The 9222-nt window shown below is 42.1% G+C and overlaps 1 long non-coding RNA gene across 1 annotated transcript; it reads left to right on the top strand.

Moving 5' to 3' along the window:
• The first annotated feature begins 336 nt into the window (after window positions 1-336).
• LOC123732595 (uncharacterized) lies at window positions 337-1586 on the top strand. Its single transcript, XR_006763292.1, has 3 exons — window positions 337-1001; window positions 1149-1191; window positions 1286-1586. It is a non-coding gene; the product is annotated as an uncharacterized lncRNA (long non-coding RNA).
• The last annotated feature ends 7636 nt before the right edge of the window (window positions 1587-9222 follow it).

The raw sequence follows: 9222 nt of genomic DNA, 5'->3' as shown, positions 1-9222 counted from the left end.
TCACAATAACATTTATTTTTATTGTACCTTTATTTAACTAGGCAAGTCAGTTAAGAACAAATTCTAATTTACAATAACAACCTACACCAGCCAAACTCGGACGACATGACTGTGACGCCGCAGTAAATGTCTATTACCAGAAAGATAAGGATCTTCTTTCAATAATTACAATATATTATGTTTGTTTTGGATTAACTTCTGAAATAAATCTTTCTTGAACCAAATATTTAGGTGCTACTGATGTGGTGGAACAGAAAGTCAAGTGTTATTGACAATTTATCAAACTCTAATGGATTTGAAATACATAAAAGAGTAAAATATATTTCTAACTGTTTTCTAGGTAACAGCAATTGTCTTTAATTTGGTAAGGTTCAGTACACATTTGGCGTTTTAGACATTTGGACTTCTGAAGAATACAAAAATATGTTTTCATGAGTTCACTCATGTTCCGTAGATTGAGACTTGAGAGAAAGAGATGGGGAGCAATTGCTCCAAAGGGAGGAGAGAGGAGAGGGACATTACCACTTTCTCCAAAAAGAGAAGTTTGTCTTTGGGAAGAAAAAAGGAGTACACTGAAGGGAGGAAAGCAGAGGGCAACAGTGGAGAAACGCTCTTTCAACAAAGGTCAGACCAATTTCCCTGAAATGGTTCAAGTCAGTTTTGCCTTGTGTTGTAGTACCAGGTTGAGGACATAGAGGCCAGTGTTACCTCTATCTCTCATTGTCTCTCCTAGTCTTCCTGGCCTACAATCCCCAGTCTCCCCAGCCTACAATCCCCAGTCTCCCCAGCCTACAATCCCCAGTCTCCCCAGCCTACAATCCCCAGTCTCCCCAGTCTACAATCCCCAGTCCCCCCAGACCGACAATCCCCAGTCTTCCCAGCCTACAATCCCCAGTCTTCCCTCACAGCTGAGGGTGGAAGCAGTCTATGTGCCCCAGTGATCAGCAATAAGGAAGTAGGAGGTAACATCAACATCACTCAGAACAACACTCAGAACAACGGTAAAAACATAACTCTTCCACTTTCTTTACATGCTGTGAGGAAAAGGTTTCCTCTGACACATTATTATATTCATACTTTATTCAATCAAGTCACCTTCAGAACTGTAGGAGAATATAATATATTTTCCTATTTTGTTCAATTTCTAGATGACTCCTCCCAGGTTGCACAATGCAGTGCCACGCTAAAAGGGTAAGTTGTCAAACGTTTGACTTTGTGCGCGTGTGATGTGTTGTGGGTGCAAATTAATAGTTTTTTGGGTTAAACCATCTCTCTTTGTACACAGTGAGTTGCGTGGTGGTCTGTCTCCAGTATCCAGAGAGACCCAGAGCGCATCAAGGAACACACACTACCACCACAATATGAAGATAAAGACAACACAAAGAAGACACAATACATAATGAATGATAAATACATCTGCTTAATGCATTATTATGATGCATGACATAGGAGCTAACAGGTTATTTTGCATTGCGTATTATGCAGATGAATGCACATATAATGCATTATGAAGAGGGTATTCATAGGAGGTGTTACCATAGGAGGTGTTACCATAGGAGGTGTTACCATAGCCATAGGAGGTGTTACCATAGGAGGTGTTACCATAGGAGGTGTTACCATAGGAGGTGTTACCATAGGAGATGTTACCATAGCCATAGGAGGTGTTACCATAGGAGATGTTACCATAGCCATAGGAGGTGTTACCATAGGAGGTGTTACCATAGGAGGTGTTATCATAGGAGGTGTTACCATAGGAGGTGTTACCATAGCCATAGGAGGTGTTACCATAGGAGATGTTACCATAGGAGGTGTTACCATAGGAGGTGTTACCATAGGAGGTGTTACCATAGGAGGTGTTACCATAGGAGGTGTTACCATAGGTGGTGTTACCATAGCCATATGAGTTGTTACCATAGGAGGTGTTACCATAGCCATAGGTGGTGTTACCATAGGAGGTGTTACCATAGGAGGTGTTACCATAGGAGGTGTTACCATAGGAGGTGTTACCATAGGAGGTGTTACATAGGAGGTGTTACCATAGGAGGTGTTACCATAGCCATAGGAGGTGTTACCATAGGAGGTGTTACCATAGCCATAGGAGGTGTTACCATAGGAGGTGTTACCATAGGAGGTGTTACCATAGGAGGTGTTACCATAGGAGGTGTTACCATAGGAGGTGTTACCATAGGAGGTGTTACATAGGAGGTGTTACCATAGGAGGTGTTACCATAGGAGGTGTTACCATAGCCATAGGTGGTGTTACCATAGGAGGTGTTACCATAGCCATAGGTGGTGTTACCATAGGAGGTGTTACCATAGCCATAGGAGGTGTTACCATAGGAGGTGTTACCATAGCCATAGGAGGTGTTACCATAGGAGGTGTTACCATAGGAGGTGTTACCATAGGAGGTGTTACCATAGCCATAGGAGGTGTTACCATAGGAGGTGTTACCATAGGTGGTGTTACCATAGGAGGTGTTACCATAGGAGGTTTTACCATAGCCATAGGAGGTGTTACCATAGGAGGTGTTACATAGGAGGTGTTACCATAGGTGGTGTTACCATAGGAGGTGTTACCATAGCCATAGGAGGTGTTACCATAGGAGGTGTTACCATAGCCATAGGAGGTGTTACCATAGGAGGTGTTACCGTAGCCATAGGAGGTGTTACCATAGGAGGTGTTACCATAGGAGGTGTTACCATAGCCATAGGAGGTGTTACCATAGGAGAAGTTACCATAGCCATAGGAGGTGTTACCATAGCCATAGGAGGTGTTACCATAGGAGGTGTTACCATAGGAGGTGTTACCATAGGAGGTGTTACCATAGCCATAGGAGGTGTTACCATAGCCATAGGAGGTGTTGCCATAGGTGGTGTTACCATTGGAGGTGTTACCATAGGAGGTGTTACCATAGGAGGTGTTACCATAGCCATAGGAGGTGTTACCATAGGTGTTGTTACCATAGGAGGTGTTACCATAGCCATAGGAGGGGTTACCATAGGAGGTGTTACCATAGGAGGTGTTACCATAGCCATAGGAGGTGTTACCATAGGAGGTGTTACCATAGGAGGTGTTACCATAGCCATAGGAGGTGTTACCATAGGAGGTGTTACCATAGGAGGTGTTACCATAGGAGGTGTTACCATAGGAGGTGTTACTATAGGATGTGTTACCATAGGAGGTGTTACCATAGGAGGTGTTACCATAGGAGGTGTTACTATAGGATGTGTTACCATAGGAGGTGTTACTATAGGATGTGTTACTATAGGAGGTGTTACAATAGGAGGTGTTACCATAGCAGATGTTACTATAGGAGGTGTTACCATTGGAGGTTTTACCATACGCATACGACACACAATTAACCTCTAGACGGTCGCCTAGGATAGGGGGCGCCACAGCGCATTTAGAAAAAAATTAGTGCCCATTTTCAACGACCTACTACTCAAACTCAGAAGCTAGGATATGCATATAATTAATAATTGTGGATAGAAAATACCCTAAAGTTTCTAAAACTGTTTGAATGGTGTCTGTGAGTATAACAGAACTCATATGGCAGTCAAAACCCCGAGACAGATCGAAACAGGAAGTGGAATTCTGAATTGCGAACTCAACTTCATCACGTTGCCTATTAATCACACCGTGAGCTATGGTTCATTGAGCACTTCCTATTGCTTCCAATAGATGTCCCCAGTCTTTACAAAGTGATTTGAGTCTCCTACTGTGAAAACTGACAGAATGACACGCTGTGGAACATGGTCACACGGAGAGGGCCATCACCATTATGACGCCGGCGCCCCTGGTTACCCTCCCCTTTCGAAACGTTTTGAAACACAATGCAATCGTCCCCCTCGAATCTTATTGGAGCTCTCGTTGAAAAAGGCCCTAGAGATTTATGTTATACAACGTTTGACATGTTTGAACGAACCTAAATAAGAAAAAAATGCATTTTTTGAAAGAGTAGCCCCGCGCACGTCGGAACTTTTGGTGCAGCTTTCAGAACACGCTAACAACAACAAGCTAATGGAACATAAAGGATGACATTTTTAGAACGAAAATACATTTGTTGTGGACCTGGGATTCCTGGAAGTGCCTAAGGATGAAGATAATCAAAGGTAAGGGATTATTGACAATAGTATACAAGACTAGATTTGATATGCGATTGTTCCAAGATGGCGCTGACCTGTATTGCTAGCCTATTGTTCTGAGTATCGCATCCCCTTTTATCGCAAAGTGTGATTACCCAGTAAAGTTATTTTTAAATCTGGCATTACAGGTGCTTTCAAGAGATATTCATCTATAAATCTTAGAATGACAATATTACATTTTAAAAATGTTTTCGAATAGTAATTTAGTAAATTGTAGCGCTGTTTCATCGGATGCATTTGAGGGAAAATAGTTAGTCAACGTTACGCACCGATGTAAAATGCTGTTTTTATATATAAATATGAACTTTATCGAACAAAATAATGCATGTAATGGTAATGCATGTATTGTGTAACATGATGTCCTAGGTGTGTCATCTGATGAAGATTGTCAAAGGTTAGTGCTGCATTTAGCTGTTTTTTGGTTATTTGTAATGCATGTGGTTGGTCGGAAAATGGCTATGTGGCTACTTTTACGATATACTCCTCTAACATAATCTAATGTTTTGCTTTTGCTGTAAAGCCTTTTTGAAATCGGACAACGTGGTTCGATTCAGGAGAGGTGTATAAACGATATAATTTTTTAAAAAAATTGAAAAAAAAAATTATTACATTTTGTTATGCTAATGGCGATAGGATTTTTCGCAGGATGTCCGTCCCGCATACGGGACATTCCAAGATAGCAGTTAGTTCAGTTTGATCTTATTAAAGACAGCTGTATCATTTTTTTATTCATTTTGACATATTGTTTGGGACCACTTTTTTTGCTCTGTTTGAAGGCTGTCAGCTTCTTCTCAGGAAGAGAATCCCTTAGCCTTTCGACTAATTTTGGGTTAGTTCGACTCATTTTGGGTTAGTTCTCTCAAGAAGAACTAACCCATCTCAACATGACAGAGAGTAAGACAGGAGAACCTATTTCAACATGACAGAGAGTAAGACAGGAGAACCTATTTCAACATGACAGAGAGTAAGACAGGAGAACCTATTTCAACATGACGGAGAGTAAGACAGGAGTCCCTGACCTTATCTTCTCTCAAGAAGATGTCTGGTAGGCAGGGCTGGGCGATATGGACCAAAAGTCATATTCCGATATATTTAGGCTGAATATCGATATAAGATATATATCCTGATATTTTTTTCTGCAAAGTGAGAGCAAATGTTCAGTCAAAGTCAAAGCCAGATATGACATGTCTCAAGTAGTTTTATTGAAAGCGGCTATTTCAGTGAACAGTTGAAAAATCAAATGAATAAATAATAAACAGGGCTCTTCACCTGGGGCCTGTTGCACAAAACTAGGATAAGGGATTAAGCCAGGATATCTTGGTGATCCTGGCTCAATTGATCCGTAATCCGGTTGCACTAAAGATGGATAGGGGGCAGGAGGATATGTTATGGTATAAATTACCATGGAGATTTATTCTGTGGAGCTAGCCTGCTCCAGACCAGGCTAAATTCCAGGATCTATTTAATCTCATCCCTAATGTCAGTCAGCAGTCACCACAAATGGAAACCAATAGTTATTTCACTGCTCACTATACATTGTTATCACATAACTAGACCCACTGTCATTATTTAAACGTTTGTGATCATTAATTTCAATGATTTTGGATAAAAATAATTTTTAGATTATGTTGCTATCATTAGATAATTTACAGTTTCCCATAGACTATAAGGCTATATATAAAATGATAGAATATTAGGGCCACAGAGGGGAAAAAAACACAAGTAATAATATTGTAACCGGTTGTTTTAAAGGAGGACAGTTGTTAAAATGACAGATGTGGGGCATTTCGTGAAATTGTACTTCAGTATGGTTTCATAAACAAAGACATGCTGATGTGCCAGAATATTAAGTATCACATTGTCATAAGTATCAAAACTGTAAAAACAATATGTAGCTTTTCTGCAGAAAGAACCAGCCTCATAAATTTATGACTTTATCCTTTTTCTTCAGTGTGGCCCTAGTACTCTGTCATATAAACAAATACACATTCCATATGAATATAAAAACACAATGTGTAACATTATGTTCCTTTATTGAATAAGGACAAAACAAAGCAGGTAAACCATCAGCTCCTTTCGAAACTGAAGTCACAGTGACTACAAGATGGAAAGCACAGAATCCAAGCATATTATACAAAATGATACATACACATTCAAAGGTCTGTATATAACACACCCTGCATGTCTGCACACTAAAATAAATGCAGGACAAATCCATACACATCAACTGAACAGACAAATGAATGGATGCAGTAGCCTCCCTGCAGCCTTGTATTACACACAGTATACCGCACAAACATCATAAGAGGCCAAATTCGTAAAAAAACGAACCCAAAAAAAACCCAATTCCTCTGCCACCGCAGGACATATTTAACCAAAATTGAAAGCACACATACTAACTAAAATAATTCAACACATATTGGTCCCTCAGCAGCCGACCACTGTCGTCATCAGGGAAGATTGCCGGATTGTCCCAGTCCATGGCTGGTGGCACTCTGGGGGCCCTCTCCTTCCTCAGGCAGGCCACATTGTGGAGGACAGCACAAGCCACAGTAATATCACATGCCCTAACAGGGCTGACCCTTAATTTGTGAAGGCAGTGAAAGCGTGCCTTCAGGAGGCCAAAGGTCATTTCAACTCTGGCCCTGGTCCTGGCATGGGCATGGTTGTAGGCCTGCTGTGCTTCCTGGGGGTCTGTGAAAGGTGTCAGGAGAAAAGGCTGGCAGCCATACCCCTGTCTCCCAGCAGCACACCAGAGAATTCACCTGTCAACACAAAATCTCATCATTACTACCTCATAAACACAGTGATATTCTTGACACAGCCATGATGGTTATAAATAGGGGTTGTGTGGCTTACCTTGTGATAGGCACTGATAGATTTCAGAGGCCCGAAAGATTCTGGAGTCATGGACTGAGCCAGGCCATTTTGCCACAACATTGCTGATCACACAGTCAGCATTGCAGACCATCTGAAATCATAAGATGAGGAATATTACACCAATCAATGCACATCACTGGCAATGCAGAGTGTTCGTCAATGGACAATATCAAAAAGTTATGTTCACCTGAACATTAATGCTGTGAAAGGATTTCCTATTCACAAAATCGGCCTCATGGGCACCTGAGGGGGCTTTTATCCTTATGTGTGTGCAGTCCACTGCACCAATGACATTGGGGAAACCTGTCACACAAAGTAATGAGTATCCTACTATGTGTTAACAGTTGTCCTGTAATTTGTAGATCCTCTTACCTGCAATCCTATAGAACTCCTCTTTGATGTCACAGAGTCTTCTGTGGCCAGGGAAGGAGATGAAGACATCTGCTAATGCTTTGATAGCCAGACACACACTCCTTATTGTGCGGCAAATTGTGGCCTTGTTCAGCTGTTCTGCATCCCCCACTGAGTACAGGAAGGCTCCACTAGAAAAAAAGCGCAAGGCCACACAAACCATTTGCTCCACACTCAGTGCATGGCTCCGTGCAGTGCGGTGCTTAATCCTGGGACCCAGTAGTCTGCATAGATACCTGATGCCATCTGCAGAAAACCTGTATCTTTCATATAGATGGTCATCAGGGAAGGCCAGTGGGTCCAACCGGTCCCTGAAGACCCTTTCTCGCCTGAAGGCTCTCCTCAGCACAAGTGCTTCTTCATCCACCACATCTCGCACGAATGGGCATGCCATTGTCAGAGCAGAAAGGAACACACAATTTTGGGCCTTCATATAGGCTAGTGGCCACACCTGGTGCTGGGGGTGGGCAAAAGAGGGCGATGCCTTATAACGATGACTTGGTTGTACTGATTGCTGGGAAAATAAAAAAAACCTTAGAAAGATGCCACCGTCCTGTGTGCTCACAATAAGAGCTCATATGTCATGGCTCACTTGACTTTACGAGAATATACCTAATTTTTATTTTGAGCTGTGTCATCTTCTTGGAGCTGGGGGAGGAAAGAAAAATAATGATTAATACATTTGTGTTACAGTTAGCATACAGTGTACATTGAAGGCATATCTCACCTCCCTCTCAAGTTTTTTATTTCAAGGTCCAGTTTCCTAATTGTCCTCTTTTTTATTTCGGACTCCAGTGCAAGATTTTCCATCTTTTTCTTCTTGTACTGAATGTCTATGTCTGCCAGTTCTATTTGGCGCCGGAGGTGGTTGCCATACAACTTTCTGATAGCTTGTGAGCTCTGTGAACACAATACAATTAGCGCAGCTGGAATTTGGCAGGATGTGGTGTCCTTTTATTAATACGCACTATGTTGCCAGGCTGGTTTTCCCACTGTATAGCATCTGGGTCCTGTAAAAGAAATTAGATTTTTTGATTTTGATGAGGACTCCTCACCATTGTAGAGTAAATAGTACTTTCACAGTCTTAACATGATACCTCATGCCTTCTGGAATCCAGAGAGATGGTCTCCTCCTCATCATCGTCTCCATCATGTGCTGTTGCTGCTGCACTGGGGCCTTCACCCTATCACATTTAATCGGATTCATATTGAAGCTAGTAGACAAGACATGCCAGGCCTACAGTATGCCTTTGATGGAGTACTCACTGGATCAGCATCGTCTGGTGCTTGTGCTGGTGGCTCTAACAGGAACACAGTGCTGCCAGACACTGCAAGGCAATAGGTAAACCAAAGTCAGACAGTCCAAATTGATTCAATATGAATGTGGTTGTATCCCATGTAGAGATGGAAGGACATACCTTGAATGAAGCGGGTGGCATCTTGGGAGGAACCTATGCTCGTCTCTTTCCCCCCAGGGATCCCCTCTAAGACGGGCCTGCCTTTATTTAGCTCCAAGGCCATGTCCTCTGCTGGGGTAAGGTCAGCCTTTGGTGACCCACCACCCGTGCCTTGTCTGTGGGTATTCTTTTTCACTGCTAAAACAGTACAGACAATGTGTGAGCAGGCACCTTCTGGGTACAATATATGCTTGTGCTTTGTTAAATATTAGTCAGGGACCATACCATTCTGCAGAATGTTCTTGTATTTGATTTTGACCTGCTGCCATGTCCGTTTTGGCCCGTTCATGTTTAATCTACACACACACACACACACATTTAATGGAGT

Source organism: Salmo salar, unplaced genomic scaffold (genome assembly GCF_905237065.1).
Source record: "Salmo salar unplaced genomic scaffold, Ssal_v3.1, whole genome shotgun sequence".
Lineage (NCBI taxonomy): Eukaryota > Metazoa > Chordata > Actinopteri > Salmoniformes > Salmonidae > Salmo > Salmo salar.
The sequence above is the reverse complement of the archived record's forward strand: the minus strand, read 5'-3'. Positions and strand labels throughout refer to the sequence as shown.